The 25,603-nt window shown below is 35.0% G+C and overlaps 1 pseudogene; it reads left to right on the top strand.

The window, feature by feature from the left end:
- Positions 1-1,748: 1,748 nt before the first annotated feature.
- On the top strand, positions 1,749-2,608 carry LOC118835979 (annotated as a pseudogene).
- The last annotated feature ends 22,995 nt before the right edge of the window (positions 2,609-25,603 follow it).

The following is a 25,603-nucleotide window of genomic DNA, read 5'->3' as shown; positions in this document are numbered from 1 at the left end:
CACACTCACACACACACACACACACACACACACACACACACACAGAGTGTCTTTCCAATCTGTAAAGAAAAAAAATCTGTAAAAATTGTAAAATATAATTATGGAACTCCATGGTTTCTAAAACATGGAGAACATGAAAATACTGACTTTTACTTTCTACATTTGGGAACTTGGGAAAGATGATCTCTCGGCCTGTTTGCTTACCTGTAAAGTGATTAGAAAAGATGACCTAAGGATCATCATTGATTAGAGCTAGAAGTGCTCTTAGAATTATTAAATCCATGAATTCATTTTACACATAAGGAAAGTGAGGTCAACAGAGGTTAACACACTTACCCCAATACACAAAGATAGTGAATGGAAGAGATGAGTTTCAAACAGCAAATCCACTGTACTCACTATCCCTTCCAGCTCTAAATTCTAAACATTCTAGTATACGGGCTTTTACTCAGAATGTAATCACAATCTTCTACATGACTGATTGAAAAGTATTTGTTTTATTTTTCTCAATTATTTCTACAGGGTTGGATACTTATAATAATTAAAAAGTGTAGTGTATAGTGATTGTAACATCATTAGGCTCTAAAATTATAACACAAACATAATTTTGAAATAGTTTGTGAACAGAAGGCTTTGGATGCTAACTAGCATTTATCACTGCTATTAAATTATACTTATAATTCTTAAAGGAAGACTTTGCACAGTATTTTCTTTCAGAAAAGGAGAAAGAACCAGATGGTCTCTGAGCATGAAGGCTACAAAGGCCCACTCTTTGAGGCAGCCCTAGAAACCATTACTTAACTTTGAGTTAAGGGAAAGGGACACTTGACTTTGCAGTGTCTGCAGCTTGCAAGTAAATCCATGCCTTAGGTGAAATAAGATAATCGGCTCTGGAATCACTGGCCAATTAAATAATTATGAGCCCTTCACTAAGGAAATGTGATTCTGATTTCTTGACAGCACTGTAATAGCTTCAGATCTATGACAAAAGCAAAGTACTATAAATATTCTTTAGGTAGAGGTTTCTTTCTAAGGACAACAAACTGTTCCTCAGTTGGTATAGTTTTGATGAAGTTCCATAGTTATTTTAAATAACAACAACAGTACTGTATGTCAAAGAGTAAGTATTATATAGTCATCTCATTTCAAAATCATCAAACTGTCTGTTCTTAGGTGATAGAATTTGAAGGAAAACAAGAAATTGTTAGAGGAGAGGAGTTCAGAATTGTAATGGTGTGGCAAATGATTTGCCACTCAGGATTTCTTTTCATTTGGGTCCTTTTTTTTTCTTCAAAGCAAAGCTTCTACATTGCTTACCTTAGCAGCAGCATGGCAATCCAGATTGATTTTTGCCTGGATTTTGATATTTTCAGTAATGATCATTAAAAGTGCCAGAAGTCTTCATATGAATGAAATTTTGATCTAAGAATGTTTCTTCTAAGCAGAGTCAAACATTTAAATCTATTCTTGAACTACCCAAAACAAAGTTACGATCATCAGAGGGAGGCTTGTATTTTTCCCTTTTCAGGTATACTTTTTAGGTTGGAGAAGCAGAGGAAGAAATTTACAGAGGAAACTTACATATGCAGGTAAAGAAAAAACAGACACCAAGTAGCTGATAAGATTCATTAAAAATAACGGCAGCTATTGATAAGAACAAAATACCAAGATGCCGGGAGCTATGCACACGATGGTGGCTCCTGGTTTCGGGTCCCCAGTTTTTCACATCTTCCGGAATGCATTTCACTATGAGGTTAATGATGTACCTGCGACGGGCAGCCTCGGCCCACCCGGGTCCAGCCCCGGGCCCCAACCCAAACCTGGATTCAGGTGCCGGCCTCGAGCGCAGCGTCCCGGGCTAGGCGGATTTCTATTCGCGCTTCTCCCCGTCCCTCATCTCCATAAAGCAGTTTCTGGATTTCGAATTTGTGAATGCATATGATAAGACCTCATTTATGTTTTTGCGGCAGGAGTTGCCAGTGAGATTGGCAAACATAATGAAAAAAAAAAAGGCTCCTTCCAGATAATCTTCTAAGAACGCCTTCAGTTAACTGGTACAGAGCTGGTACATTCAGAGTCCACAGGAGCTCCTTGATTTTAAGCATAAAAGTGCTGAAGATGCTAAAGCTGTTTTTGACTTTACAGACACTGTGATAAGAATCCGGAATCGACATAATGATATCATTGCTACCATGGCTCAGGGTGTGACTGAGTACAAGGAAACCTTTGGTGTAGATCCAGTGTCCGGCCAGAATGTGCAGTATTTTTTGAATCATTCTTACATGAGTCGCATTTCAGTCAGAAATCTACTCAATCAGCACTCCTTACTGTTTGGCGGAAAAGGAAAAGGAAGTTCAACTCTGAAAACACATTAGAAGTGTTAATCCAAATTATAATGTTGAAGTTATTAAAGATGGCTATGAAAATGCAGTATCTTTGTGACTTGTATTATATTAATTCTCCAGAACTAGAACTTGAAGAATTAAATGCAAAATGACCAGGACAGCCCATGCAAGTGGTTTATGTACCATCACACCTCTATCACATGGTGTTTGATACTGATTGCCCTGATCTTGGCTTTGTGCACCGTCCTTTAAAGGAGACCTGAAACTGTATTCCTTCCACAGTTTCGGGAAAGATGCTGTTATTTACATTAAGGCCCTATCAACAGAGTAGGTGGAAAGGTTGCTGGTATATAGTGGAAACATTATAAGGCCAATCATGAGGCAGATGATAGTGTGTGCCAAGCAGTGAGCCACAGGACATGACCACATTCCCCAGCACATAGCTGTGTCTAGGCCATCTGAAAAAAAAAAACAAAAACAAAAACAAAACCAGTTTCTAGTATTATATTTGAGAGGGACTTTGGAAAACTTACCCAAAACATTTTACAACTGATTTTCACACTCAATGACTGGGTAGAATAAATGGAAACTGAATTCCATAGCTATCTTTCAGACCTCCTAAAATGCTGAACTGTACCATTTAACTGTAAGAAGAAAGAAAATTCTAGCTACTGTGTACATTTACTTTTAACTACTGCAAGTGTGGCTAACATGTTTTGTTTCCTTTTCGGTGGACCTCAGGGACTAGGTTTCAGGTAGAGAAATCTCCAGGCTCCTGGTGGGATCCCTGCAATTTATCTTATATCTAGTAAAAACATTCCTCTAATTGTACTGATTCATTGGTTAACTACCTTTTTATAGCCTGAAAAATCTTGTTTTGCTTTATTTAATTCTACTCAGGAATGAGAGTAAATTAAAATTGTTTTAACATTAATCAATAAACTGCCTGTTGGTGGCACATATAAAGGCAGAAAATTATTAGCCTGTGAGTTTAATACCACCTTCTTTTTATAATGTCCTTTTGTAGTTGACTTAGAGCCACTTATTTTTAGAAGTAAATTTTCTTTTTCTGAATAATCAATATCTAGTTCTCTCTGTTTAGTCAAGATGCCGTAAAATTTACACTCAATGTTCGTTTGATTAATTTCAGGAGGAAAATTTTTATTGCTAAATGACTAGCAACCCTTAACAAATCCTCAAAAATTTCGAGGGGATAGCTATTTACTATGTGATTATAATTTGTTTAGTGATTCTAATTATGACATTGAGAAGCAGTGTGACATAATTGATAGGACAGCATTGGAGTCAGGAAGACCTAGGTCCAAGTCTTGTCAGCTGTGTACCAAAGGTCATCCACTTACCTTCTTGCCTGAATTCTCTAAGATTGTAGCATCATTCTATGAGCACAAGTAGTAATTGATTTTTGTGATGTTACCGAAAAGGAGGTCAGGTCTCCTGCAATATTGGAGATGTGACTATAAAGTAATAAGACTATTTTGTGAACCTACCTCATTTTGTTTAAGCCAGTGGGAAAAGTATCTCATACAGTTTTTAAAAAAAGCTTTTTTATTGGAAAATATTAAAATACTTTCATTTAGAAAGAATAGTATGTTTTCTGATGATGCAGGTTAAATGAAATATGTTGTCTATGCTACATAAACATTGCTAATTTTGGAGGCATGATCAACTACTAAAAAACCCAATGTATTATTAGTTTACTACATATTAGTAGATGAAGGGTAAATGATTCTGACTCATTACCATTGCTGTTTATAACTGTCTTCAAATTTTCCAGCGATAATGATGTACAAACTTTTGGAACTCTTCAAATCAGAACAGGTTTTAAACAAATTATAAAATGGTCATCATAGTTTTTAAAATGAAATTTTTACAGTTGAGGTATACAAGATTGACACTTCTATTTTTAAATCCCATCATAAAAAGTGTCCTTTTCCTTTAGACAACTTAACTTAGACATACTCACACTTTCATACAGAGCGATTGATTTCTGGTAATTATGATCATCCAGAGAAACTTAGAAATATGAAATATTTTGTTTCCTCCTGCTTCCTTATTGTTTAGCACATTACTTGACTAATTAATAGTTCTTGATGGCACTAAGCTATTTTAAGACATATATTCACCAGGACCTACTTCATGCAAATATGGTAGAGATAATTTACTTTTAACTGTAATGTATAGATGCCATTTATTTTCTTAATCAGTAGAGTTGAGAAAACTATTAACTGTTTTAGGAGATCATAGTAAAGTAGATATTCTGTTTTCTGTTTTGGCTGTGTTCATACCCACCTGTGGTTTCCTTTTCTTGAATCAGGAAATTTAAGTGAGGTACTCAAATGAAAGTATAAAATGTAATTTTATGAAACTTTTTGCATGTGGAACTAAATTGATACCATGGATTAAACTAAAAAACAATCCTTTCAAAACTAATTAAGTTTTACTACTGAGCTTCTATGTCTTATACAATAAAATCAAATCAGTTATTCTTCCCTAAAAAAAAAAGAATAAAATGCCAGTTTTCTAAAGAGTATGTGACATGTTCATTTTGAATGAGCAGGTAATTTTTTTAATTATCATTTATGTATGCCAGCAAATTCCTCATTGATTCTCCTTGAGAAACTATTATGAAAGTATTTAGTTAAAACTATAATAGATTATAATGTAGAAATAATTATGATAAAATAAACTTTTAAAACTGGAGAACCACACAGGTGAGTTCTGCCATCCAATGTGCAGCAGAATCACAGATAACTGGCCATTGAATGGAAATGACAAATCATCAAACTGTGCTTTTACTTTACCTACCTGAAAATATAATAAATGTGATATTTCCAATTTTCAAAAAAATCCAAGAAAGAATATGCTTTTATTTTAGTTAAACAAAATGATTTTGGAAATGGGAATATTAAAAAATGGATGCATTTAGCCTAGAACATTTTTAATATAGTTTTAACAGCAAATATTTTAGATTAGAAAATAAAACAGTGAAAATTTCAGTATACTTTGGAATACACTTTAAGTGTTTTCTTTGATGTTGAAAATATTATAATACCATAGCAAACTCTGCAAAAGATTATACTAGAACATAGGGCAGGAAATATTGAAGATAGTCACATTTATAAAGCTATTTTATATAAATATTACTATTAACCTAAGAAAATATGCAGATTAAATTATATATTTATGACAGAAATTTATGAATTTAATAAAAAACAAAAACAGTGTTTCAACAGATCTGTGATCTCATTATAGCTGCACTTTATCTAATATTACAAATCCTATCTTCATCCTATAGGATTTTTTCCCATCTATGAAAAACATATGTATATACATATGCCTATACTCCTATATATCTACATCCATCCAACTATCTATATCTATCTGTCTGTCTGTCTCTCTCTCTCTCTCTCTCTCTCTCTCTCTCTCTCTCTATATATATATATATATATATATATATATATATGTTTGTATATCACTCCTGTACCATATGATAAGAGAAATGACACCAGGTCTTAGACCAAACCATGAGTATCAATACAGCATTCAGGCTAGCCTCCTCTTGTATGTGACTCTCAAAACTGCCCAGCACCAATAACAATTATGTCCTTTCTGCATGATATCATTTGAGAAAAGGAAAACAAAACACAAGTTAGGAACCCCAATCAATTTCAGCAATATGCATCAATATATATTTATTTCATAGTTGTTCGGGTTTTTTTGTATATGTCTTATTTAATAAATATCTAGCATGTATTGAAAGGAGAAGAGAAGGGAGAAGAAGAAAGGGGAGGAATGGAGAAAACAGGAGAGAAGAAAAGAAGAAAGGAGATGAGGTATGAAAAGAGAAGTGAGGAGAGAAAAGAGGAGAGGAATGGAGAGAGACATAGTATTATATGAGCAATGCATCTTTATAATATACACACACATACATCTGTTAAATATATATATATATATATATATATATATATATATATATATGCATATATTCCAAGATTCTATGATAAATAAAGTAGATGGATGGATGTGGTGGATAGGTAATTACAAGGAGTTTTATGGAGAGGTTCCAAAAATTTTTATACAGTCTATCTAATCTATTTTCTTGGTGTACACTTTTGTTTTGAAACTTTCAAAAATTTTAATTCTACCTTTCAGTTGCTAGAATTGCTTATGTTGCTATCTAAATTAATGTGGGGTGAACATGTCTACTTATATGTATGCTAAGTACTCAAAGGATTAACTATTTACTTTTTACAATGGAATTTTATTTTATATTTATCTTTGTATTTGCATAAAGTTTTAATCTTCAGGTACTTGTTTTTTAGGTTCATCTACTTAATAGAACTGGTTCTGTTACTGATTTAAACATTTCTTTTTTGTTTGGTTGGTTGAATAGTTTTAGTATTTTATTTTCCCAAGTCACATTTAAAAACAATTTTTATCATTCATTCCGAAAAATTTAAGTTCCAAATTCTCTCCCTTCCTCACTCCCTGCAACCCGTAATTGAGAAGACTACAAATTTGACATAGGCTACACATGTATTGTCATGCAAAACATTTCCATATTAGTGATGTTGTGAAAGAAAACATAGAAAAAAATAACGAAAAATAAAGTAATAAAAGTATGCTTCAATCTTTATTCAGACACCATCAGTTCTCTCTCTGAGGATGGATAAAATTTTTCATCATAAGTCCTTCAGAGTTGTCTTGGGTCATTGTATTGCTGAAAATAGCTAAGTCATTCACAGAGGATCATCACACACTATTACTGTTACTTGGTACACAATACATTTCACTTTGCATCATGTAAGTGCAGCTCATGTAAGTCCAGGTTTTCTGAGAGCACCCAGCTCATCATTTCTTATACCACAATGGAATTCCATCATAATCACATATTTGTTCAGCCATTCCCTAACTGATGTACACCACCTCAATTTCTAATTCTTTAACACCAGAAAAGAGCAGCTAAAAATATTTTTGTACATACAGGTCCTTTAAAAAAGTCTCTTTTGTGATATAGACCTAGTAGTGGTATTGCTATGTCAAAGGGTATACCTAGTTTACAGCCCTTTTGGCATAGTTCCAAATTGCTCTACAGAATGTTGAATAGCTTCACAACTTCAGCAAAAGTGCATTAATGTCTCCTTTTTTTCCCACAAACACTTCAACATTTGTGATTTTCCTTTTTCTCTCCTATTAGCCACTCTAATAGACATCAGGTAGTAGCATTTCTCCCATCAATAGTGAGTTAGAACTTTTTTTTCATATAGTTATAGAAAGTTGTGATTAATTCATCTGAAAACTGTTCATATCTTATGATCATTTATCAATTGGGGAATGCCTCTTATAAATTTGACTCAGTTCTCCATATGTTGGAGAAATGAGGTCTTTATTAGAGAAACTTCCTTCAATTGTTTTTCACAGTTACTATTGCTCCATCCTATTTCTACCTCTTAATTGTTCTATTATCTCTTTCCTTTCATTCTGTCCCTCTTCAAAAATCCTTGCCTCTTTTATGTGAAATAATTTGCCCCATTCTACCTCTCTCTTTCCCTTTCTCCCAATATATTCTTATCTCATAATTCAATTTTAATTTTTTAGATATCATCGCTTCCTATTGTACTCACACCTGTGTCTTCTGCCTGTATGTACTATTTCTAACTGCCTTAATAATGAGAAAGTTCTTAGGAGTTACAAGCATCATCTTTTTCTGTAGGAATGTCAACAGTTTAACCTTGTTAAGTCCCTTATGATTGACCTTTCTTGTTTATCTTTTTATGCTTCCCTTGAGTCTTCAATTTGAAAGTTAAATTTTCTATTTAGCTCTGGTCTTTTCATCAAGGATGCTTAAAAGTCCTCTATTTCATTTAATATCCACTTTTTCTCCTAAAGGATTATACTCAGTTTTGTTAGGTAGGTGATTCTTGTTTGTAATTCTAGCTCCTTTGCCTTCTGAAATATCATATTGCCAGCCCTCTGATCTTTTAATGCAGAAGCTGCTAAATCTTGTGTTATCCTGGCTTTGGCTCCAAAATACTTGAATTGGTTCTTTCAGGCTCCTTGCAATATTTTCTCCTTGACCTAGGAGTTCTGGAATTTAGTTATAATAGTCTTGGGAGTTTTCATTTGAGATCTTTGAGGAGGTGATCAGTGCATTCTTTCAATTTCTGTTTTCCCCTCAGTTTCTAGGATATCAAGGCAATTTTCTTTAATAATTTCTTGAAAGATGATGTCTAGGATTTTTTTTTTTCATTTTTAATCATGACTTTCCAGTACTCCAATAATTTTTTTTCATGATCTCTCCTGGATCTATTTTCCAGATCAGTTGTTTTATTTTTCCAATGAGATATTTCACATTGTCTTGTATTTTTTCATTCTTTTTGTTTTATTTTTTCTTGATTTCTCATAAAGTCATTAGCCTTCATTTACTCAATTCTAATTTTTAGGGAATTATTTTTTCAGTATACTTTTGTACCTACTTTTCCCATTTGGGCAATTCTACTTTTTAAGGGTTTTTTTTTATTCAGTGATTTTTCTGTGTACCTCATTTTCCATTTGTCCAAATCTTCTTTTTAAGGCATTCTTCTCCTCATTGGCTTTTTTTCCCCTCATTTACCATTTGACCAAGTCTGTTTTACAAGGTGTTGCATTTTTCAGTATTGTTTTGCACCTCCTTTACCAAGCTGTTGACTTTTTTCATGATTTCTAACTTCACTCTCATTTCTCTTCCCAATTTTTCACCTACCTCTCTGTGGTGTTAATATGATTAAAGATCTTCCCTGCCCATTCAATAAGCCTCAGGCAGAGCTAGTTAAGGGAAGCTTATCAGATGGAGCCAGTTAAGGGAATCTCAGTTAGGAGAAGCTTGATTGTAGGAAGGTCTACACCCTTTACTTACTAGGTGTGAAGGCCCAGGACCACACCCTTTCACTAATTAAGCATGAAGCCCCAGGCTCTCACACCCATACCCTTTTGCTAATTAGGTCATTTGAAGTGTGAAACCCTCAGACCCTAAAAAGAGTGTGTATGTGTATATGTGTGTGTGTGTGTGTGTATGTGTAAACACCCAGAAAATAGTCATTGAGGAGTGAGAATTCAGGAGTCAGAAGAAAAGCCAGAATTCAGAATTCAGCCCAAGGAGAAGAAGTAAGAACTCTGCATTAACAGAGCTGCAGAGAAAGTGCAGAGGGAAGAGATGAAAGCAGGGAGTTTCAGAGACCAGAGAGTGGAGGGGGGGAGAGAACAGAAGCAAGCAGACAGTCAAGATTCTTGAGCGTTTATGGGGATATCCCAACAGGCGGAGAAGTTTACAGCATGACTTGGGTCCCTGCTGTGATATTGTGCTTTAAGTTCTTTGCTGTTATGATGAAGTGTGCTTACTGGTTTGGGGATATAATTGCTATGTCAAATTGGAGTCGTTGGTTTTGGGACTTGATCCTCTGATGTTTGAATAAATATTTTACTTCTGCCATCTGTATGGAGAATCTGTTATACCCTGTGATACAGAACTATATAGGCATAATCACAAACATCATAGATGTTGCCTTTATTGCCTTAATGACACACTCTCTTGGGGCAGCTTGGTGATTCAGTGAGTAGAACACAGGCCTTGGAGTCAGGAGGACCTGAGTTCAAATCCAGCCTCAGACACTGGAAACACTTACTAGCTGTGTGACCTTGGGCAAGTCACTTAATACTAATTGGCATGCCTTCCCCCCTCCAAAAAAAAAAATGATACACTCTCTTACTTGAGTTCTTCCATGCCCTAAGACCAAATCATAATTATTTTGAGCCTTTGGATGTATGAATTTTGACTTTGTAATCTTCTGAGTGAAAGTTTTGATCTTCCTTGTAACCATAATAATTTTCAATAGTCAGTTTTTTTCCATTGTTTGCTCATATTCCTAGCCTATTACTTGACTTTTGAGTCTTTATTAAAGTAGAGCTCTGCTTCCAGGATGAAGGGTGCACTGTCACAAATTTCAGAGGTTTTGTGCAGCTGTTTTCAGAGATACTTCTAGGGATCTGTAAGTTTTCAGTTCTTCTAAGTTGGTATGATCTAAGGAGAAGTGTTTACTACTCTCCTGGCCTATGCTCTTGTCTGTGAGTGATTACAAGTAATAGTTTCTGCCCTGTAACTGAGACCAGGGTCCCTACTCCACCTAGGACTGAGACTTGGATCAGAGTATGGGCAAAGCAATAGATCCTTGTCTCAGTGCTAGCAAACAGGTCCCTCTAATGTCCTTCTGACCAGTTGTTGCACCCCTTTAATATCTCAGGGCTGAGAGCTCTGCTTCTGCTGTTGCTGAGTCCATGGCTCCCAAGGACTGCTCCTGGTTTGCTGTGCCTGGGTCTGGGTTGGTGATGGTGCAGCTTGTGCTGCATTGTGCTCCACTCTCACTTAGATGAAACAGACTTTTTCTGCTTATTTTCTAAATTATTGTCTTTGGCTGTTAAATTATTCCACCCTATCCTTTTGTGGATTCTGCTGCTCCAGGAATTGTTTTATGGCAATATTTCAAGGTTTTGTAGAGAGTTCAGAGAAGTCACTGCCTTTCTCTGCCATCCTCCCTCATGTTGTTAGTAAAACAAAATAACTTATTTTAAATTCAAGTTATCTTAGACAAAATAAGAACAATAGAATTCACCGTTTTAATAATTTATGCATCAGAATAACACAATTCATTACTGGATAAATACATGTTCATGACCCACTAGCATGTATATACACATATAAATTGATATTTCTACAGACCACACTTTTAATTTTTCAGGTTCTCTTAAATAGAAATTATGGTACTACAAAGTAAAAAAAAAAAATCTTTAATGCTACTTTGATGATAGAATGAAAGCAACAAATTATAACTACTTTGTCTATATTTGTATGTACTAACATATCTATAGTTATTTACTATTTATTTATCATTATTTATTTATTTAATTTATATCTTGATTTATATTACACTAGTATCTTTTTATTCAGTAAGATTTTATTTGAGAAGTCTTTTTTTCTACCCATTTTATTTTTTTTTTCTTTTTGAGTAGTATTTTATTTTTTCAATTATTGTCAGACATTTTTTTTTATTTTTTAAAATTTATTTTTAGTTTCCAACATTCATTTCCACATGATTTTGAGTTATAAATTTTTGCCCCATCTCTACCCTCCCACCACCCCAAGATGGCATGTATTCTGATTGCTCCTTTCCCCAGTCTGCCCTCCCTTCTATCACCCCACACCACCTCCCCATCCCTTTTCCCCTTACCTTCTTGTAGGGCAAGATAGATTTCTATATCCCATTGCCTGTATGCCTTGTTTCCCAGTTGCATGTAAAAACAATTTTCTTTAACATTTGTTTTTAGAATTTTGAGTTCCAAATTCTCTCCCTTCTTCCCTCCCCACTCACCCTCCTTGAGAAGGCAAGCAATTCAATACAAGTTATACATCTATCATTATGCAAAACACTTCCATAATAGTCATGTTGTGAAAGACTAATTATATTTCCCTCCATCCTATCCTGTCTCCCTTTATTCCATTTTCTCCATTGACCCTGTCCCTTTTCAGAACTGCTTACTTTTGACTACCTCATCCCCCAATCCTCCCTCCCTTCTACCATCCCCCCCCTCTTATCCACCTTCCCCCCTACTGTCCCATAGGGGAAGGTACCCAGTTCAGTGTGTATGTTATTCCCTCCCTAAGTCAAATCCAATGACAGCAATATTCACTCATTTCTTCTCACCTACCCCCTCTTCCCTTCCATTTTTCCTGACATTTTTACGTGAGAGAATGTACCTCATTCTATCTCTCCCTATTTCCCTCTCTCAATATATTCCTCTCTCGCCTTAATTTTATCCTTTTAAATATGGTCCCTTCATATCCAACTCACCCTGTGCCCTTTGTCTATAAATATATGCATATTCCCTTCAACTATCCCAATACTGAGAAAGGTCTCATGAGTAATAAATATCATCTTTCTATGTAGGATGGACATCTTCTCAATGAGCCTAATCTGGAGGCATTTGGTGCACAACATGAACACTTCTTCAAAGTGAATATTATAGTTCCATGGATACTATCTTATTTCAGAAGAAGGTAAGTCAGAGCTTCTGGAGTTAACTGGAATTCAAAAGTAGGGAGGGGCATGAATCCCAAGAGGAGATTAAATGACAGATCAAGAAAATAATCATGGGAAGTGCAGATGGTAGAATTTGATCACATAATTTGCATCACAATGAAGTTACTACCATGGGGGAATGTTTCTATCCTCATTATCTTCTTCAGGAATTAATATCTCTTTGGATGAGGCACAAAAGATATATATACCATATATGTCTTGTATTATCTTTCTCATTATATATTAACTTCCCCATTAGAATGTAAGTTCTTTTGAACACAGGAAGATTTTTTTTTGTCATTTTTGTATCCCTAGCTCTTATTAAAGTGCCTGGTATATGAGAAATATTTAAATTTTTTTTCTTACTTATCCATTTATGAATAAGAGCTTCCTTATAATAATGAGTTAAAATTTCTTAGAAATTTTCTTCTGTCCTTTCCAATTCAAAAATTATCCTTTTGGAAGGAGAAAATCGAAGCAATATATAACTTTCATAACTTTTCCACCTAGAATTGTTTGTTAATATAGTCCCATCCACCCTGAGCAGGGAGATTACTCCTTCTTTGATCTTGTCTTCACTGTAACTACCTGTATCAAAAAAAACCAAAGCAGTTGTTCTTATCTTTCTTTAAACTGATTCCAAGATTTATACTATTTTTTGCTGCTATTCTTTCAGTATTATAGTAGTTTTATATTTACAATCTGTTGCCCTTGCTTATACCTTCTATGCATGCCTAATGTCAAAGTCTCAAAATACCCAGAAATTTAATATTGGGACATAGATGCTGGCTTGAATCCTGTGAAGATGTTTGCAATAGAGGTTACATGGAATGTATCTTTTACTGTAACATTGTTTACTTAAGTGTGGGATAACATTCACTTCTTAGAAAACCATCAGTATTATCTCCTACAAATTAAGATTGATTTGGAAATTTTATCATGAGATTGAGCCTAGGAGATGGTTCTTGATAGCTGAAAAATATATAGCATCAACAGTAGAAGTCCTACTTATATTTGTTCTCCTCCAGAAAGGTCATACACATAAGGGTTAGTTTGAGTTGGATATAGATTTCTGAAGTTCTGACCCCAAACCCTAATAATATTCTAACCCTGAAAACATATTGAAAGTCAAAAATGCCTTATGCTAAACTGAGGTACAATCTATTAATTTTACCTGATTTTCCGCCAAATAATTAAATGCCCTGAATGGGGCATTAAGGTGTCCTTCTGACTAAAGTTAATTATTTCAAATTGTGTCACAATGGAGTTCACAAGGAGAAAATTTAATTAATCTAGGCAAGTGCTTTGTTTAGAAAATCTCTTTAGAATGAATCAGATACCATATGGTGGATGAGGAAACTTGTTTGAAGAATACATGAAGCGAGAAAATTTGAGGCAGCTGACTTGAAAAATAAATGCCAAATAAGAACATGAATGGAAAGTTGATAAGAATTGAAAGGTTAAGGGAAAATATATGGAATCAGAACAAGAAAACAAAACAAAGCCAGTTCATTGTCTTGATATTAATTCAGGATGGGGCAAAATCTACACAGAAGCAGCTTTAATACTGTGCTAGGTAATGTGGAAAATAGAGTCAATTGGCAGCACCCTTGGTGAACTATCCCTCACAAACACCAGATAACATTGAAAAGGATACTGGGTAAGAACTTTCTACCTGGACTTCAAGGTGGGCAGAATTTTAAGTATGAATAGAGAATATCACTATTCCTTCATTATATGAGCACCAAAAGTAAACCACTGTTTTCCACTTAGACTCAGAACACCATTTCAAGTATATATTCATAAGTAAACAAAAAATTAAGAGCTTGACTTCACCTACACATGTTCTGTGTGCTAGCATGTAACAATTTTAATCACTGGACCAGTAGATTTCAACTGAAGAGTTTACAGAAAGAAGGCAGAGGGAAATAAATCTTTCATTTCTATGTTTGGTTTATTATTGAAAATTGATAAAAAGAAAATGGAAAATAAAAGGCCATCAATTATAGCGTAACTGCACAGGCAATTTACTTTTTAGAGTTGAGCTCCTTATACTTAAATAAATAATAATTTTACTAATTTGAGAATGGAAAGAAGCATGTTATTTCTTGCTTCAACTCAAAGAGCTACCTTCCTTTTAAAAAATTGGTTTATTTTTAAATTTCAACATTTGCTTTCATAAGATATTGAGTTCCAAATTTTCTCCTCCTCTGTTACCTCCCCCACCCCAAGATATCATGAATTTTGACACAGGAGCTGTCTATACATTCGTATTTAATATATTTTCACATTAGTCATATTATAAAGAAGAATGAGAACCAATGGGGGAACCATGAGAAAGAAGAAACAAACAAAAAAAGATAGCAAATAGTATGCTTCAATTTGCATTCAGACTTCATAATTTGTTTATTTGTCTGTTTGCTTGCTGTTGTTGCTGTTGTTGTTTTGGATGTGGATAGCATTTTCCACCATGAATTTTTTGGAGTTGTCTTAGATCCTTGCATTGCTAAGAAGAGATAAGTCCATCAAAGTTAGTCATGGCAAAGTGCTGCTGTTACTGTGTACAATGTTCTCCTTGTTCTGTTCACTTCACTCAGCATGAGTTCATATAAGCCTTTCCAGGTTTTTCTGAAGTCTTCCTGCTAATCATTTCTTATGAAATAATAGTATCCCACAATATTCATATATAACAAGTTGTTCAACCATTCCCCAATTGATGGGCAGGTCCATTTTCAATTTTTGTCACCACAAAAAAGCTGGTATAAATATTTTTGTACATGTGGATCCTTTCCCTTTTTTATGATCTCTTTGGGATACAGACCTAGAGGTGGTATTGCTGAATCAAAAGGTAAGCACCATTTTATAGTCTTTTGGGCATAGTTCCAAATTGCTCTCCACAATGGTTGGATCAGTTCACAACTCCACCAACAATGCATCAGTGTTCCAATTTTCTCACATCTTCTCCAACATTTATCATTTTCCTGTTTTGTCATGTCAGCCAATCAGATAGGTGTGAGATGGTACCTCAAATTTGTTTTGATTTGCATAGTGATTTAGATCATTTTTAGATGACTATAGATACCTCTAATTTTTTCCTCTGAAGAAATGCCTGTTCGTATACTTTGACCATTTATCAGTTGGGAATGGCTTATATTCTTATAGATTTGATTCAGTTCTCTATATATTTTAGAAACGTGGTGTTTTTTTAATCAGAGACACTGGTTGTAAAAGTTGTTTCCCATGTTTCTGCTTCTGTTCTAATCATGGTTGCATTGGCTTTGTTTGTGCAAAAGCTTTTCAAATTAATGTAATCAAAATTACCATTTTTCATTTCATAATGTTCTCTTTCTTTTGTTTGGCCCAAAATTCTTCTGTTCTCCGGGTAGTTTTCAGATGAAGAAATTAAAGCTATCTATAATCATATAAAATGCTCTAAATCACTACTGATTAGAGAAATGCAAATCAAAACAACTGATACTCAGTTTTGCTGGGTAGGTGATTCTTGGTTTTAATCCTAGCTCCATTGAACTCTGGAATATCATATTCCAAGCCCGTCGATTCCTTAATGTAGAAGCTGCTAGAGCTTCTGTTATCCTGATTGTGTTTCCACCATACTCAAATTGTTTCTTTCTGGCTGCTTGCAGTATTTTCTCCTTGACCTGGGAACTCTGAAATTTGGCTACAATATTCCTAGGAGTTTTCCTTTTGGGATCTTTTTCAAGAGGCGATCAGTGGATTCTTTCAAGTTCTATTTTACCTTCAGGCTCTAGAATATCAGGGCAGATTTCCTTAATAATTTCTTGAAAGATGATGTCTAGGCGTTTTTTTGATCATGGCTTTCAGGTAGTCCAATAACTTTTAAATTATCTCTCCTGGATCTATTCTCCAGGTCAGTGGTTTTTCCAATGAGATATTTCACATTGTCTTCCATTTTTCATTCCTTTGGTTCTGTTTTATAATATCTTGATTTCTCATAAAGTCACTAGCTTCCACTTTCTCCAATCTAATTTTTAAGGTAGTATTGTCTTCATTGATCCAATGACCTCCTTTTCTATTTGTCTAATTCTGCCTTTCAAGTCATTCCTAGCCTCACTGGCTTTTTGGAGCTCTTTTGCCATTTGGGCTAGTCTATTCTTTAAGGTGTTATTTTCTTCAGTATTTTTTGGGTCTCCTTTAGCAAGTCATTGACTTGTTTTTCAAGGTTTTCTTGCATCACTCTCATTTCTCTTCCCAATTGTTCCTCTACTTCTCTAACTTGCTTTTCCAAATCCTTTTTGAGCTCTTCCATGGCCTGATGCCAATTCATATTTTATTGGAAGTTTTTGATGTAGACTCTCTGACTTTGTTGACTTCTTCTGGCTATATGCTTTGATCTTCTTTGTCACTGAAAAAGATTTTATAGTCTGAGTCTGAGTCTGAATCCTTTTTCTCTGCCTGGCCATGTTCCCAACCAACTACTTGACCTTTGAGCTTTTTGTCAGTGTATGACTGGTTGTAGAGTAGAGTGTGCTGAGTCCCAATCTTTAGGATCTATGCTGCTGTTTTCAGAGCTACTTCTACTCCACTGTCACTACTAGCTCTGCCACAGCAGGGGTCCTTCTCCCCCCAGAACCACCAACCACGATTGCAACCCAGATCCAGGCAGGGTAAAGCTGCCTCTGTGCCAGCAAAGTGCTCCTTGCACTCCCACTCTGATCCTCCACTTGATTCCTCCAACTATGTGAGCCAGGGGCTCTGGAAACAGTTGAAGCTGGAGCTCGGGAAGTAGCTACAGGAGCTTCTCGCTACTGCTGCTGTTGTTGCTGCCACTGCTGTGCCACCTCCAGTACCCCCAGGACTGGGGCTGGACTGCTTTCTAACCAATCTTGCAGTTTTCCCACTAACCTGCTCTGTGGTCCTTGGAGTTTGTGGGTTGAGAATTCTGATAACTGCCACAGCTCAATGATTCATGGCCCTAAGGCCTACTCTGGCCCACTACTAGTCTGGTCTGGCCTGATGTGGCCTGCGCTGGGCTGTGCTCCACTACCAGCTCAATATGATGCATCCTTCCCAGTGACTATCCGGACTCTCCTGCCCTGGAGACCTGCTTCCCTCTGCTATTTCGTGGGTACCACAGTTCTAGAATTTGTTTAGAGACATTTTTACAGGTGTTTGGAGGGATGTGAGGGAGAGCTTAAGCAAGTCCCTGCTTTCCAGCTGCCATCTTGGCTCTGCCCCCCCCCCCCAAAATTATAAGTTCTTACCTCAGCAGCTGGGGTCTTTGGGTTTATCAAAAAGTAGATTACTATAGTCATTGACTACTGTGTCTTGTGTACTTAACCTAATCCACTGATCCACCCCTCTATTTCTTAATCGGTACCAAGTAGCTTTGATGATTACTACTTTTTAACACAATTTAAGATCTTGTATGGCTAGGCCACCTTTCCTAGTATTTCTTTTCATTAATTGCCTTGATATTCTCAACCTTTTGTTCTTTATGATGAATTTTGTTATTATTTTTGTCTAGTTCTATAAAATACTTTTTGGTAGTTTGATTGGTATGGAACTGAATAAGTAAATTAATTTAGGTAGAATTGTCATTTTTATTATATTAGCTCAGCCTACCCATGAGCAACTGACATTTTTCCAATTATTTCTATCTGAAATTATCTGTGTGAAAAGTGTTTTATAAATGTGTTTATTCCTGTCCTACTTCCTATATTGTAAGTTAGGTTTCCATACCTAACAAAGTATGTTATTTCTTCTTTGGGACATATCAGATGACAGTAAGTTTAAAACAATGCTCATCTCCCTCCCTTCTTTCCCTCCACTACAATAGATCTTTGCACCTCTTCATGTGATGCAATTTACCCTTTTCTGCCTCCTCTTTTTCCAGTACAATGCCTTTTCACCCACTTAATTAGATTTTTTATCATCACATCAAAGTCACCTTATACCCATATTTCTTTCTATGTATACCTTCTAAGTGCCATAAGAAAGATACAGTTCTCAATAGCTACAAGTATCATCTTCCCATGTGGGGATATAAACAATTTGCTTTTATTGAATAACATGATTTTTTTTTCTGTTTACCTTTTTATGCCTCTTTTGAGACTTATATATGAAGATCAAATTTTCTGTTGAGCTCTGGTGTCTTCATCAGGAACGTTTGGAAACCCCTTATTTCTTTGAATGTCCCTCTCCTCCCCCTGATAGTTTATGCTCAATTTTGCAGGATAATTTATCCTTGGTTGTAATCCAGACTCCTTTGCATTCCAGAATATCATATTCCAAAGTCTCCAATCTTTTAATGTAGCAGCTAGAAGGTCCTGCATAGTCCTGACTGTGGTTTCGTGATATTTAAATTGTTTCTTTCTGCCCGCTTGCAGTATTTTCTCTTTGAACTGATGATTATGGAATTTGGCTATAATTAGGGTTTTCATTTTGGGATCTCTTTAAGGAGGAGATTTGTGGATTCTTTTGATGACTACTGCACTCTTTGTTTCAGTGACCTCAGTGCAATTTTCCTTGATGTCTTCTTCGAAGATGCTGTCTAGGCTCTTTTTTTATCATGGCTTTCGGGGTAGACCAAAAATTCTTAAATTATCTCTCCTGGATCTATTTTCAAGGTCTGTTGTTTTTACAATGAGGTATTTCATGTTTTCTTCTATGTTTTTTCATTCTTCTTATTTTGTTTGACTGATTTGTGATGTCTCATAGAGTCACTACCTTCCACTTGCTGATTTCTAAATTTTAACCAATTGTTCTCTTCAGTGATTTTTGTACTTCCTCATCAATTTGGTCAATTATAGTTTTTAAGGAGTTTTTTTTTCTTCAGTGGCTTTTCCCCATTTGGCCAAGTGTATTTTTTATGGAATTGTTTTCTTCATTCAATTTTTGTCCTTCCTTTCCCAAGCTGTTGAATCTCTCTTGCATACATCTCATTTCTTTTCCCAATTTTTCTTCTACCTCTCTTATTTGATGTTTCATTCCTTTTTGAGCTCTTCCAGGAAGGCTTTTTGGGCTTGATACCAGTTCATATCCCTTTTGAAGTTTTGGATATGGGTATATTTACAAAGTTGTCCTCATCAGATATTGTGTTTTGATCTTCCCTCTCCCCATAGAAAGAATTTACGATGAGTGTTTTTTTCTGCTTTTTTTTAAAAAATGTTTGCCTATTCCCTGGCTTTTTAAGTTGAACTCTCCATCTGGAGCATAGGGGCCATAGTTCCAGGCTTCTCCTGCTGGGGCCTTGGGTGCTGGCAGCTGGAGGCAGTAGGGTTCTGGCAGCTTAGTTGGTGCTGAACTGGAGTCCTAGTGGTAGTAGCTGGTGTGTGCTGAGGCCATGTGTGGTTTTTCTCTGTTTTCTCAGGGCTACACTGAAACTCTCAAGTTTGGAGTAAGAGATCTGCCACCTGGAGGATGCTTGTTCACTTGGGCTGTGCTGAAACATGGGAAGGTTTGGCTGTTGGAGGACACCTGCCCATCTGGATTTTCACTGAAGCACAGGGAGCTTCAGCTGCTGTTGCATGTGGTGGTTCTCTGGGCTGGAATCTGCTGGTTCCGCTGGCTGTGCCAATGTATTTAATGAAGGAGGTGGATAGGGGGTGGATTCCTGGTGTTGGCATTTGCCTACTCCATTACTCTGGGTTTCAGAATCTCCCACAGGTTTGCTGAGGTGGGTTTTGCCACTGGCTTGCCAGGATGCCTCCTATCCTGTATTGCTCCCTTTTCACCAGAGTGAGAGGGACCTTTCCTTTTAATCCCCCTGCCTCTCATGCTGCTACATCTTGTCTTTCCATTAGCTCTGCTGTTCCAGGTGTTTTTCCTTGGGGTTGAAATTTTCTGGCTTTCAGAGGTCAATAATGCAGAGAGGGGCTCAGTTAGCTCTTACATCTTGGCTCCCAAAGAGCCACATAACCATATAATGACTAGCAATACATACATAGTAAGCTAGGCAGCATAACATAGCAGGTATGTACATAATAATGTATGATTACAAAATGCTTTACATATGTAATTTCATTTTATCTTCACAGCAATCCTGCTGTCTGGCTGTTAAGAGATTATAAAACTGCTGTTATCCCCTTTTTACAGTGGAAAATATTTAGATTTGCCAAGGTGAATTGACTTTCCTGAGATAACAAAGCCACAAGTGGTAGGTACAAGACTCAAAAACAAGTCTTTAGATTCAAAATCATGATTTCTTTTTGCTACAGTATTCTCCTTTTTTGCATCATGTAAAGGTTAATGTTTTATATAACACTAAGGAGATAGATCATATTCTTGTAAAACATCCCACTCGAGATATTAATACTTTCAATGTGCTATGTAATAAATGCTTCTTTCTGTTGAGGAAATTATGATGTTGTAGATAATGAACTTCCCAGGAGGTTTTAAAAAATTCTGAATTCAAGTTTCATAATTCAAATTCCCCCAGTTCAATTCATTATCTCTACTGTTCTATATCCCCTTCACTTTCTGTTCTCCCCCTTCACCCTAATCTTACTTTCTAAATACATTTTATATTTTGTATTCCACTTTTAGAATGTGAAGTCCTTGAGAGTAAGGATCATCTTGTTTTACTGTATTTTTATCTTCAGTGATGTTTCTTCTGGATATTGGTTGTGTGTATTGAGATAATATTCATGAAGCAATTCACAAATCTTAATGAGCTAAATAACTACTAGGTATCACCACCACCACCACCACAACCATCATCATCATCATCATCATCATCATCATCATCATCATCATCATCAGTATTAGTGTTAATATTAATATTAGTATCGGTGTGTGTGACCTGGGCAAGGCCCTTAACATCCAGAAGCAATTTTCTAAAAATTTCAATTGCAGAGAAGATGCTTACCTAAATTAGTAAAGGAAATTTCTTCTTCAAGGAGCCCCTTAAAACACTCAAATAACAAGTTCAGTTCAGTTATATATTTTCAACCAGGAAATTAAGGGTACTAATATGGTTCATTAGCTCCCTGAGGACTCAGGGAATAGATTATCCTTAGAGCCAATTTACTGTCCAGATAAGGACCTCAAAGATTTCATTAACTGAACATATTAATTCACTTTTGAGTTGCAACTCATTTTATATGTTATTGATATATATTCTTTTCTACATAGAATTTATTTCTGAATTTATGTGTATTTATAGCATGTTGTTTCCTTTCTTTCCTCTGCCCAGTGGGCAATTCCTTTTGACAAAAATTCATAATGAAAGAGGGGAAAAACAGGCAAAATCTACGAACACATTGATTGTGTTTGACATTATATGCAATATTCCACATTGTAGCCCATTACTTTTTTAAAGAAGAAATGGAAATACATTTTCTTAACTCTTTATTGGGGCCAAATTTGATCTGCATAATTAAAGAGCATTCATTTTCACTTTCTGTGTTTCATGTACATTGTAGTAATGACTGTACTTAATTGCGTCTGTTCATATGTTTTCTCCTGTTTCCTTGAACACTTCATGTGTTCATGTTCATCATGTTTTGAAGTATGGCATATTCCATTACATTCATTTCCCACAATTTGTTTAGTATTTGTCCAAACTATTGAAATATTTATTTTCATTTCCTTAATACTACAAACTAAAATGACATTCTGACTATTTTAATTTATATTGAATACATTTAAATCTAACTTTGACCTCCTTAAGTATATGTTCCTAGCAGTGCAATCTCTAGATCAAAGGTTACAAGTTTTTTTTGTTTTTTTGTTTGTTTCCTTAGTCTAATGACAAATTGTTTTCCACCATGATTGGACCAATTCATAGGTCACAAGAAGCACATTAAATGGACACAGAAACTCTCAAAAATTATTACCAAGTTATAGGAAGATGTAGACGGGTTTGCAAACCACATCAATGGAGGGAGCATCCATATGGACAACATCCCAGTTTTTAAGATATTAATTCATAATGTCCCTATATATAATACTTCTATCTCTTACACAGACCCAAAACTTCTTTTTCTGTGTCAAAAATAATATTTCTATATGTAAATAAAATTGATTTTACTATTACTGAAAATATTATATTTTCATCTGCAGTGTAATAGAATTTTAGAATATTTGAATAGGGAGAGACTTCAGAGATTCAACCTCTTTCATTTACAGATGAGGAAAATTAGGAGGAGCAGGTCATAACTAGCCCAAAGTCTTAAAAGTAGAAATAAAACTAAATGGATTCCAATCCAATGTTCTTTCTAATGGAGTAAATTATGTTAATGTTAAAACCTCTATACTTGATTTATTTTACTTTTTTAAAATTTGTAATTGCTTCTCAGAAAAAAATTACATGTGGATTCTGTTGACCAAAGTAACTTCACTACCATTTCATGAATGTTAACCAAACATTGAACCTAATGGGTAAAGTGTTCCATATTTCAAAACCATTGATTTTAAATGCCAACTAGCATTGAAATTTTACTTAAATTTTAATTAGTTTTTCATCAGTTTTGTATTATTTATCAAAAGATACAAAAATTAATTGCTGTAGACTAGTTATATGGATTAGTTTATTTTAGAAAATAAACCACAATAAATAAATTTAGCATATGATGGGAATTTTTTGAAATTGATATTAGAAGATAATTACATAAAGTTTTTTTACAATGTAATGTACTATAAAATATGTTGTATTTTGATTATTACATTGTTACAAAAATGTAGAGTGGCTCTTTGTATGCCAGCTATTTATTAATAGATCACATTATAAGGCTATGGCTTTTCTTTTGTAATTCACTAAAAGGCTGAGGAATTTTAAAAATTGTGAAACACTATTGCAACAAATCACTCCAATGTTTGTTCTCGATAGGTATTGTGATATATTTCTTGCTCCTTCCATCATCTTACTGAGATGTGGCTCTCTTCTTATGACGTAGCTTCCTTGGCTTTTATTTCCAGTGTTGATTCCACTTTCACTCAACCTCCACCCCACAACCTCACTGGTCATGGTGGGGAAATTTGATTATGCTTTGTTCCACACTGCCACTTTCAGACTTTCCCTCTATCAAGCTCACTCTTTGTTGGTGGTTCATTCAATTCATATTCATCAAGAAGTTGGTAGTTCTTGTCTACTGATGCCTAGGATGGTTTCCTTCCTTTCTCAATGATAGGCCCAGTTTATAGTTTTTCTCTTCTCCCTAATTTTTCCATATATATGTATATATAGATAGATATGGCTATATAGAGATATCTATATGTCCACACATACACACACTATATATGTATTTGTATATATGGATATATGTATGTATGTATGTATATATTTGTATTTTTTATTTTATTTTTTCTCAATTACATGTAAAAATAACATTTTTTAAAAAAAATTTTGAGTTCCAAACTCTGTTTTCCCTGCCTTCTCCCCTCTGAGTAGGGAGGAAATTTAACATAGATTATAAATGTATATGGGTACAATTCATGGCACCCCAAAGCAATTACAGTGATCTCTCTATCAGAACTGTTCTCTTATCTTCAGTCATTCTTTGTCTACTGACTACATTCCTATTAATTACAAATATTCCTCTGTCTTCCCCTTCCTCAACAAAATAAAACCTCACATGATTCACATATCCATACTAGCTATGATCCTATAGAACTCTTGCCTTTTGTTCTTAAGCTCTTTGAAAAGACCATCTAAAATAAATACCTCTGTACCCTATTCTTTTGCTCTCTTCTATCAACAGAATTTTATATATATTCTAGACTGGGTCATTCTCTAACTTGAGAATGGGTGGAGCAGAAACAAAACAGGCCAGAGATCAGTGTGTCAGGAATCAAGTAGAGGTTTAATTAGTTCCAGAGTGAGGAAAATGCTTCCTCTTGAGAAGAAGGAGGTTTGCATATTGGGGTACAGGCAGTGCTTGTATACATAAATGGGCTGGACCATGACATGATCATTTTTAGGTCTGCAATAACTGTTTCCACAGTAACCTGATATGTGGAAAATGCAGGTGGTCCTGAATCTTTTGGGAACAGTTTCCAAGTTGTTTGTCTCACAGTGGAGTGCAGTACCTGGTTTGATTCACTTAGCTGTTAAAAGGAACAGGGATTGTGAGCAAGTAAAGGTAATGGAGGGCTCTCAGAATTCCTAAGATAGAGCCTTATAGGTAGAGAACAGGCCATTAGATTTGAAAATTTAGATATTGCTAGCTACTTTGGAGGGAAAAAATAATAAAAAAAAAGGTTTGTCTGAATGATGAGACTGGAAGCTAGACATCAGAGTTAAGAAAGATAAAATGTGAGAGGTGGTGTAATGTGAAATAAAATAAAATTGAATCAAATTGTATAGAGTTTTAAATACTAGGCTAAAAAGTCTGTATTTCAAGTTATGGCTCTTTCTGTTGATCTGCTAGATCCATGAAAATATGAGCTGTCATATATATTTTTCATCACTTGGCACAATGCACTTCACACAGGAAATATTTAATTAGAACCTTAGTCTCATCATGTGAAAATTAGGAATCATCTTTCTTCCTCTGCTGCCTAGAATCACGAAGACTAGAATGTTAGAGCAGAAAAGTACTTAGGAGCTCATCTAGGCCAAGCCACTCATTTTTTATATGAGGAAATTGAGAGTGGAAGATGTGAAATGATTAGTCTAAGGGCACATAACTAGTCAATGACATGGCAAGGACTCAAAACTAGTTCTCTTGACTCAGTACAATTTTGTTTCTACTATTATCTATACCATGTCAGATGATATAACACATTGCAATTCATTGTAATAATAATAAAATTAATTGTAATATAAATCAGAGTGTTATGATTACTATGGATTTAAGATTATAAGTATAGAAGAATATGTCCCTTAATCAAGTTATTCAGACAGTTAATCAATTAAGCCCCACCAATAGGAGCATTTAGAGAGCAAGGTAAATTACTTACTTAGGTAGAAGTTTTAGGTTCCATCAAGTCATAGTACAACATAATCATCATGATAACTTAAAGTATTTTCTTTCAAACAATGCAAATACCTTGCATAGCTGATATCTCTTATATTTAATACATTCTTCCCTGTGGATCCTTATAAAATAGTTCATATCTTCCTTGCTTAGTTTCCCTAGGGAGAAGTTTTAGAAAACGCTTCACTTTGATATAATAAAATATAAAGATCCTGATTTGTCCTACTTA

The sequence above is a fragment of the Trichosurus vulpecula genome, chromosome 1, assembly GCF_011100635.1.
Source record: "Trichosurus vulpecula isolate mTriVul1 chromosome 1, mTriVul1.pri, whole genome shotgun sequence".
Classification (NCBI taxonomy): domain Eukaryota; kingdom Metazoa; phylum Chordata; class Mammalia; order Diprotodontia; family Phalangeridae; genus Trichosurus; species Trichosurus vulpecula.
The sequence above is the reverse complement of the archived record's forward strand: the minus strand, read 5'-3'. Positions and strand labels throughout refer to the sequence as shown.